Consider the following 8,691-nt stretch of genomic DNA (forward strand, 5'->3'; position numbering starts at 1 on the left):
CTGCTGGGGTAGGAGTGTCCTGGGCCATGCATCCCAGTCTGAGCTCACGGCTCCGTGCTGGGCAGACAGTTTCTTTCTGGGCTGTGGCCTCAGGTCAGAGCCATCGCAGTGGCTGATCTGTGTTTTCTCTGCAGGGAAACGTGTGGCAGGATACAAAGCAGCACTTGGTGAGTGGGAAGCTCCCTTTTCTCTCTCTCTCCATGTCATTGGCTCTGTGTCGGACGGCCTCACCCAGCCCCATGCTGCCTCCCTGCTGGGTCAGTGGGGCAGAGCCTGGGCCTCACTCCTGTCTGGGGCAGCACAAGGGCACCCATCACCACGGTATCTGGGCATTCCTGCTGGCAGGGGCTAGTGTGGGGCATGCAGGGCATGAGGCTGAGGAACTGGTCCCTGCACCCAGGGAGCTCTAACCCCTCTTCCTTTCCCCTCAGCCCGTGAAGGCTCAGACAGCTCTGGTGAGTGTCAATGTGAGGGACCTGACCCAGGGGAGGGGCTGCTGGGGCCTGGCAGGTGGGAAGATGGAGAGCCAGCCTGTGGGTCTGTCCCAAGGTCACCCTAGGGCCAGGATGGCCCTGCTGTGGGTCTGCCTGGGTGGGGAGCCAGAGGGGCCAGCAGGGGAGGGACCATCATCCTGTTGGTGCTGTCTGCACCCCGCAAGTCCAGGTGCCAGCTCTGGCCTGGCCAAGAGTTCGGTGGCTCCTGGGGGGTGGGTGGGTTTCCCGCATTTTGTCCTTGGAGGCTGCTCTTAGCATGTGGACCCTGGCCGGGCAGGGCCTACCTCACCCCCTGGCCTGTCTGCTGTGTGCTGGGGCAGTGCTGTTTCCTGGGCTGGGGTCAGGTCTCACCCTTCCTCCCATGCAGCTGGCAGCTCTGGCTGCATGTGGGGTCATGGGGCTCCTGGCAATCCCACCCACCTCTGCTAGCTCTGGAGGAGGGGCAGGGGTCAGCCCAGGGGTGCAGCTACCAACCCTGTGACCTGGCCAGTCCCTGCCCAGCTGGCAACTGGTCACCATCACTGCAGGGCAGGGTGAGCATAAAGAGCCTCTTTGCGCTGGGAACAGCTTGCACCCAGCTGGCTCTCCTGTGCCTGGGGTACAAGGTATAGGACGGGGCTGGGGGATCTCGTGCGGCTGGAGACACCTGGCTAACACCTGTTCTTTCTCCCCATACAGAGAGCAGCCATGGCTCCAACACCAGCATCCAACATAAGTGCGGGGGGCTCTGGCCTGAGGGATCACCAAAGGATTCTGCCCCTCTCTGAGCCAGCCCTGGGGGCCCCAGGTCACTCCAGGCCATGCGGCCGTGGGGGCCAAGTGCCAGGAGAGCTGCGTGGCTGGATCTGCACCAGCCCCCCTGCTGCTGGGGGGAGAGGGGCAGAGTGCCAGTGTTTGTTGTCATCCCAATCAGCCTGGGCTCAGGGGCCAAAGCCAGGTCTGTGCCTGCCTGGAGCTGCATTCCCTCCAACTCCTACAGCTCCTGTGTTTTCTTCCCACAGCTTAGCAGAGCCTGATGAAGCCTGTGCTGTGTCATGAGGGGCCCATGGAGGAGGAGGGAGAGAAAACATTGAGCAGCATACTGCACTGATTCATCGCTTCCACGTGTACTTTTTGTGCCTTGATTTTGCAGAGCAAAGCCCTTTTCTGTGGGACAGTAAATAGCTGGTGTATGAAATTAAAGCTGTTGGACTACAACCTGGCTGGGATGGGAGCAGGGGGTGGGATTTGGGGATTGCTTGGGGCTGATCAGCTTGTTGCACATTTCAACCATAGTTTGCTACTCATAACAAAAAAATAAAAGGTAGAGGGGAGATGCCCTCAGAGTTGATTCTTACCAGGGAGATGGGCAGAGCATGCACTTAATCAGTCAGTGTGTGGGTCATGTCCTAGAGCAACGGTGCTCAGCCTTTTGGCAAACCTATTGGTGTGGGGCCCATCTGCAGCACCACTTCTTCCTGCCCCCAAGGTGCTGTGGTTGGGTGCTGGGGGGCTGTGCACATGCCTTGCTGCACCCTGGGGTGTTACACTACTCCCCTGCTGAAAATCTCAAGACTGTGGGAGGCCCTGTTTGCTGGAGGATGTGGCATCATGGGCTGGAGGCTGCTCACCCCCTCTCCTTGAGCATCCCTGTCCCAAGTTGCTTGTTCATGAAGCCTCACAGCGTATTTTTGCAGCGCTGTCCAGCGTGTGCTGTTGCTTTCTGCTGCTCCACTTTGCCCTGCACACGGCTCCTGCTCCCTGAAGCCTAGGGGTGACTGCAGGACAGGGCTATGTCCTCAGGACATGCACAAGCCTGATTCAAGAGCAGCTTGTAGTCTAAATTGGTGCCCAGGTCCCTGAACATTCCCAATTCAGGGGCAGGGGTGAAAGAAGGCAAATTCTCTGATCTTTTGCACTGGATGTTGCCTCTGACAATAGGATCCTTTTTTCCCCTTTTCTTTCCTTTTTGGGTTGGGGTGGTCGCAATACAGCATCAGCACCTGCATGGCAGCTGCAGCATCTGTGGGGGGAGGGGGGAGTGGCTGTCACACCTCCAAGCCAGACATTCACAGCCCTGCATCCCCCATGTGTGCCTGGAGAACATGTGGCCTGTGGCTATGATGATGTCACCCGTGGGGTATTTATACCATGGGGTATTTATTGCCTTGGTCCCAGCTCAGTCATTAGCTTGCATCACTGCCTTTCCCGGACACCTGGGTTCCTTTCCCAGATGCACATAAAAAGTGGAAACAGGGTGAGATGCACATAAAAAGTGGAAACAGGGAGAGATCACCAAAGACGAATATACCTCCTCTGCTCATGCTTGTAGGGAGGCAGTTAGGCGGGCCAAAGCTACCATGGAGCTGAGGATGGCAACCCAAGTAAAGGACAACAAGAAATTGTTTTTTAGATATATTGGGAGTAAAAGGAAGGCCCAGGGAGGAATAGGACCCCTGCTAAATGGGCAGAAACAATTGGTGACGGACAGGGGGGACAAGGCTGAACTCCTCAACGGGTTCTTTGCCTCAGTGTTCCTAAGCGAGGGGCACGACAAGTCTCTCACTGGGGTTGTAGAGAGGCAGCAGCAAGGCGCCAGATTTCCATGCGTAGATCCTGAGGTGGTGCAGAGCCACTTGGAAGAACTGGATGCCTTTAAGTCGGCAGGCCCGGATGAGCTCCATCCGAGGGTGCTGAAGGCACTGGCCGACATCATTGCAGAGCCACTGGTGGGAATATTCGAATGCTCGTGGCGCACGGGCCAAGTCCCAGAGGACTGGAAAAGGGCTAACGTGGTCCCCATTTTCAAAAAGTGGAGGAAGGAGGACCCGGGCAACTATAGGCCGGTCAGTCTCACCTCCATCCTTGGTAAAGTATTTGAAAAAATTATCAAGGCTCACATTTGTGAGAGCCCAGCAGGGCAAATTATGCTGAGGGGAAACCAGCATGGGTTTGTGGCGGGCAGATCGTGCCTGACCAATCTAGTCTCTTTCTATGACCAGGTAACGAAACGCCTGGACACAGGAGGAGGGGTGGATGTCGTATACTTAGACTTCAGGAAGGCCTTTGATACAGTATCCCACCCCATACTGGTGAACAAGTTAAGAGGCTGTGATGTGGATGACTGCACGGTCCGGTGGGTGGCGAATTGGCTAGAGGGTCGCACCCAAAGAGTCGTGGTAGATGGGTCGGTCTCGACCTGGAAGGGTGTGGGCAGTGGGGTCCCGCAGGGTTCGGTCCTTGGACCGATACTCTTTAATGTCTTCATCAGCGACTTGGACGTGGGAGTGAAATGTACTCTGTCCAAGTTTGCAGATGACACAAAGCTATGGGGAGAAGTGGACACGCCGGAGGGCAGGGAACAGCTGCAGGCAGACCTGGACAGGTTGCACAAGTGGGCAGAAGACAACAGGATGCAGTTCAACAAGGAGAAATGCAAAGTGCTGCACCTAGGGAGGAAAAATGTCCAGCACACCTACAGCCTAGGGAATGACCTGCTGGGTGGCACAGAGGTGGAAAGGGATCTTGGAGTCCTAGTGGACTCCAAGATGAACATGAGCCAGCAGTGTGACGAAGCCATCAGAAAAGCCAATGGCACTTTATCGTGCATCAGCAGATGCATGACAAATAGGTCCAGGGAGGTGATACTTCCCCTCTATAGGGCGTTGGTCAGACCGCAGTTGGAGTACTGCGTGCAATTCTGGGCGCCATACTTCAAGAAGTATGCGGATAACCTGGAGAGGGTACAGCGAAGGGCAACTCGTATGGTCAAGGGCCTGCAGACCAAGCCCTATGAGGAGAGACTAGAGAAACTGGACCTTTTCAGCCTCCACAAGAGAAGGTTGAGAGGCGACCTTGTAGCTGCCTATAAGTTCATCACGGGGGCACAGAAGGGAATTGGTGAGTATTTATTCACCAAGGCGCCCCTGGGGATTACAAGAAACAATGGCCACAAGCTAGCAGAGAGCAGATTTAGACTGGACATAAGGAAGAACTTCTTCACAGTTCGAGTGGCCAAGGTCTGGAACGGGTCCCAAGGGAGGTGGTGCTCTCCGCTACCCTGGGGGTCTTCAAGAGGAGGTTAGACGAGTATCTAGCTGGGGTCATCTAGACCCAGCACTCTTTCCTGCTTATGCAGGGGGTCGGACTTGATGATCTATTGAGGTCCCTTCCGACCCTAACATCTATGAATCTATGAATCTATGCCTGGGTTCCTATCTGTCTCCCCAGCTCGTGTGCTAAAGTACAGACAGTCTTCCTTCCTCTGGGGCTTTTGCCTGTCTGCCTGTGGCCTGCCAGGCCCAGATGCCTGGGCCGCCTGTTCACCCACCACCTAGGACTGCTGCACTCAGCTCGCCCCAGGAAGACACAGGCAGCAGGGTCACGTGCTCTGGTGCCCTCTGTCCATGGGTAACGAGCAGCACCCTCTCCCACAACGCTCACACAAAATGCAGGTGGTCAACACATGCATGCACATAGATAGGCATCTATCACACACACACCTTAGGTGGCCAACACACATACAGCTAAGTTATTTCACATACACACACGCACACAACCCAGGCATCTAACACGTACACAAAACACAGGCATCCAACACAGACATGCACACGCAAAAAATGCAGGTGTCCAACACAGACAACCCCTACCAGGTGTCCCACATACACACCTCCATGGTGTCCCACACATGCACATACACAACTCAGATGCCTCACACACATGCACACAATCCAGATGTCTCATACGCACACACACACACAACCCAGGCATCCCACACACACACCTGCAAACAACCCAGGTATCCAGTGTACATGCAAAACTCAGGCATCCAATACAGACACACACATCCACACACACAAAACATCTCTTTCTCTCTCAGACACACACACACACACACACACACACACACACACACACACACACAGAACAAGAGCTTACACATGTAGACACAGACACACAACCTATATGTCCAAAACACACACACAGCAGAAGCTCACTCGTCCAACACACCCACACAAACACATGCACTTGCATGTGCACACATACACAGACACCCCCCCTCCCAACCCCAGACTCCTGGATTCATCCCCCACCCACAGCTGTCTCTCCCATGGCTGCATAACCAATGCCTCAGGTGCCTAGATCCTAGCCACTTCCTTTCTCAGGCCCCCTTATCCCAGACTGAACTACAACCCCCCACTCGTCCCTTCAGTGGCTTGAACTTCACTTCTCCCGTTGTACTTGGCCTTGGTGAGGCCACAGCTGGAGTACTGCATCCAGTTTTGGGCTCCACAATTCAAAAAGGATGTGGAGAAGCTTGAGAGAGTCCAGAGAAGAGCCACGCGCATGATCAGAGGTCAGGGAAGCAGACCCTACGATGACAGGCTGAGAGCCCTGGGACTCTTTAGCCTGGAAAAGTGCAGGCTCAGGGGTGATCTGATGGCCACCTACAAGTTTATCAGGGGTGACCACCAATATCTAGGGGAACGTTTGTTCACCAGAGCGCCCCAAGGGATGACGAGGTCAAATGGTCACAAACTACTACAAGACCATTTCAGGCTGGACATAAGGAAGAATTTCTTTACTGTCTGAGCCCCCAAGGGCTGGAACAGCCTGCCACCGGAGGTGGTTCAAGCGCCTACATTGAACACCTTCAAGACTAAACTGGATGCTTATCTTGCTGGGATCCTATAACCCCAGCTGACTTCCTGCCCTTAGGGCAGGGGGCTGGACTCGATGATCTTCCGAGGTCCCTTCCAGCCCTAATGTCTATGAAATCTATGAAATCATAAAAGGTTACTACCCAGACTCAGGTTTATCCAATAAACAAATTATGCTGCAGCAGCTTTAGGTGTTAAGTTCACATTGCTCCGCCTAAATCCCAACCCCTTTTAGGCTTCATTTGAAAATGCTTTCTTGGGATATGCTTTCCTGGAATGTGTTGTGTGTGCCAAGCAGTTAGATCCAGTTTTTATCGCTAAGGCTGAACCCTGAGCAAAAAAGCATTAGGCCAGCAAATCTCAAAGCTACAGCTTTGCCTATGAGGCCAGTCAGTTCCACGAACAGTTAATTTATCATTTTGGTTAAACTTATGACAGACAAGTTACATTTGCAGTTTACAAACTCACAAGCTTATATTAACTAATATTACCTGTTTAGGCAAAATACCAAATGCCTCCAAGAAGCACGTATTATTGCTTATTAATCCCTCTGGTTCTGGGTGTCACAGGAGTGACAAGCCATACCCACCCTGCTAGCTCAGGGCAGGGCAAGGCAAAGGAACAGAAGCAGCAAGGCAATTACATTGATGTAATTGCAAGGCAATTCACCTGGGGAAAAATAACCTCAGCTTCGCATCCATGATGCGGGGGGTCTGAACTAGCTATCAGGACTCAGGAATGGACCTTGTGGTCATTGGCAGAATTCCCTTAAAATGTCAGCTCAGCTCAGCCAGCCAGAAAAGCCAAAGACATGCTGGGCATCACTAAGAAGGGAATTGAAAAGATGCTATATAAATCCCTGAGGTGCCCACACCTTCAATATTGTGCCCAGTGCTAGGCTCCACACCTCAAAAGGATGCAGTAGAATGAGAAAAGATCACTATGCCAGGTTCAGCTTTGCTCTGGTTTATCCCCTTTGTGCTGTCAAGCACACACAAGGGGTTGCACTGATCAGAGAGTGCCAAAACGTCATGAACCCTTTAACTGATTTGGTCCTCTGTCCTCCTTTCAGGGTGTGAGCATGTACAATATTGAGTGGGGTTTAGCAGGAGGAACATATCCTTTGGCTGATGTCAAAAGGAGGGAAGTAGAGGGATTAGCAAGGAGGCTTTGGTACACAGTTCAATGGGGCCATGTGCAATGGGCTGGTTGTGTGTGCAATGGCATGTGATTGGCGGTGTGAGGATGGCACCTGTTGCTGGGCTACCATCATATAAAAATCCCACCAGAGTGAGAGAGAGAAGTTTTGGGAGTTCTGTCTCCTGGAATTAGCTTCTCCTGTTTGTCCCTCTTCTCCTGAGAGCCTAGTGGGCTCCTGGGAGAGAGGGGGAGCCCAAGAGGGAGGTTGTGCTTGAGTTGGGGGCCATGAGAGAGTGTGCCTGGTGCACAGAGTGAGCACCTAGCACATGAGATGCCTCAGTGCAGGGTCCTTTGATACTGGGAAGGCTGTGAGAGCAGCTGAAGGACCTTTGGCAGCTGGGACCCAGATCTTCTGAGAGAGTCGGTATCCTGCAAGTAGCGAGGGTGGCAGCAGCCACAAATGGTGCTGCCCGTAGCCGAGCAGGCAGGGGACTTCAGAGATGGGAAGACTTCACACATGAGAGCTGGGGGCTGGCTGATGTGTTCAGTGTTGGGTGAGAGTGCCTAAGAGGCAAGGATCCTTGAAGGTGCATGAAGGATGTGTGTGTGTGTTTGATTGTGAAGGGTGTGTGCAAGGACCAAGTGTCCATTCCCAGAGGCAGAGTTCATAGGCAGCATGCCTCGCTCCATTGGAGACAGCTTGAGAGATGGGGTTTGAGAGCTGGAGGGAGGCTGATAGCTCACCCTGAGCGAATTACAGCAACGTTGATTGTGGTCATTATTGTGTTGAGATGGTTGCTTTGTTTATTACCCCTTTGAATAAATACCCCTTTCCCCCATTAGTGTGTGCAAGTGAGTTTCGTTTAGGGATTCAGCCAGCTATTCTAGGGTCTGGTGGAGGGCCTGTGCCCACACCTGTCCCAGTCCTAAATGTAATTGTTGATTGGGTTCTCCATCAACACGCTGGCCATCCAGGTGGAACCTAAGTTGCAAAATTTGACTAGCCACTCAAGACAGAGAAGGGCAACCCAACTGATCAGGGGCTGGGAGCTATTGCCAGGCCAGGAGAGACTATAAAAAGCTGTGACTCTTCTTTTTGGGGAGGAGAAGGCTGAGGAAGGAGAAGACAGAGGTTTGTCACATCATAGAGGGTGTGGACCAAGTGAGCAGGGGCCTGTTGTTCAACCACGCCCCAGAAGACTGGCACCAGGGGGCTCTCATTAGCAAGGCAGGGGGTAGGGACTATGCACTGGGATGGGGAGGGAGCACTGGGTGTTGCAGGCCCAGGGGCTGCTAGCAGCTGGGGCTGTGGGAGCTTGGAGAGCTGGTGAAGCACTGGTTCTGGGACAGGGGAGGAGGGAAAAGCTGTATCCTGGTCCTCCCCAAACCATGCTGCCAGATGTTGTGGTCTGGGAGCT

The 8,691-nt window shown here is 53.5% G+C and overlaps 1 long non-coding RNA gene across 1 annotated transcript; it reads left to right on the forward strand.

Annotated features, from left to right (window-relative positions):
* Positions 1–22: 22 nt before the first annotated feature.
* Positions 23–1,807, forward strand: LOC109280184 (uncharacterized). The gene is made up of 3 exons (XR_002091520.2): positions 23–167; positions 432–455; positions 1,173–1,807. It is a non-coding gene; the product is annotated as an uncharacterized LOC109280184 (long non-coding RNA).
* Positions 1,808–8,691: the final 6,884 nt, after the last annotated feature.

The sequence above is a fragment of the Alligator mississippiensis genome, chromosome 11, assembly GCF_030867095.1.
Source record: "Alligator mississippiensis isolate rAllMis1 chromosome 11, rAllMis1, whole genome shotgun sequence".
Classification (NCBI taxonomy): Eukaryota; Metazoa; Chordata; order Crocodylia; family Alligatoridae; genus Alligator; species Alligator mississippiensis.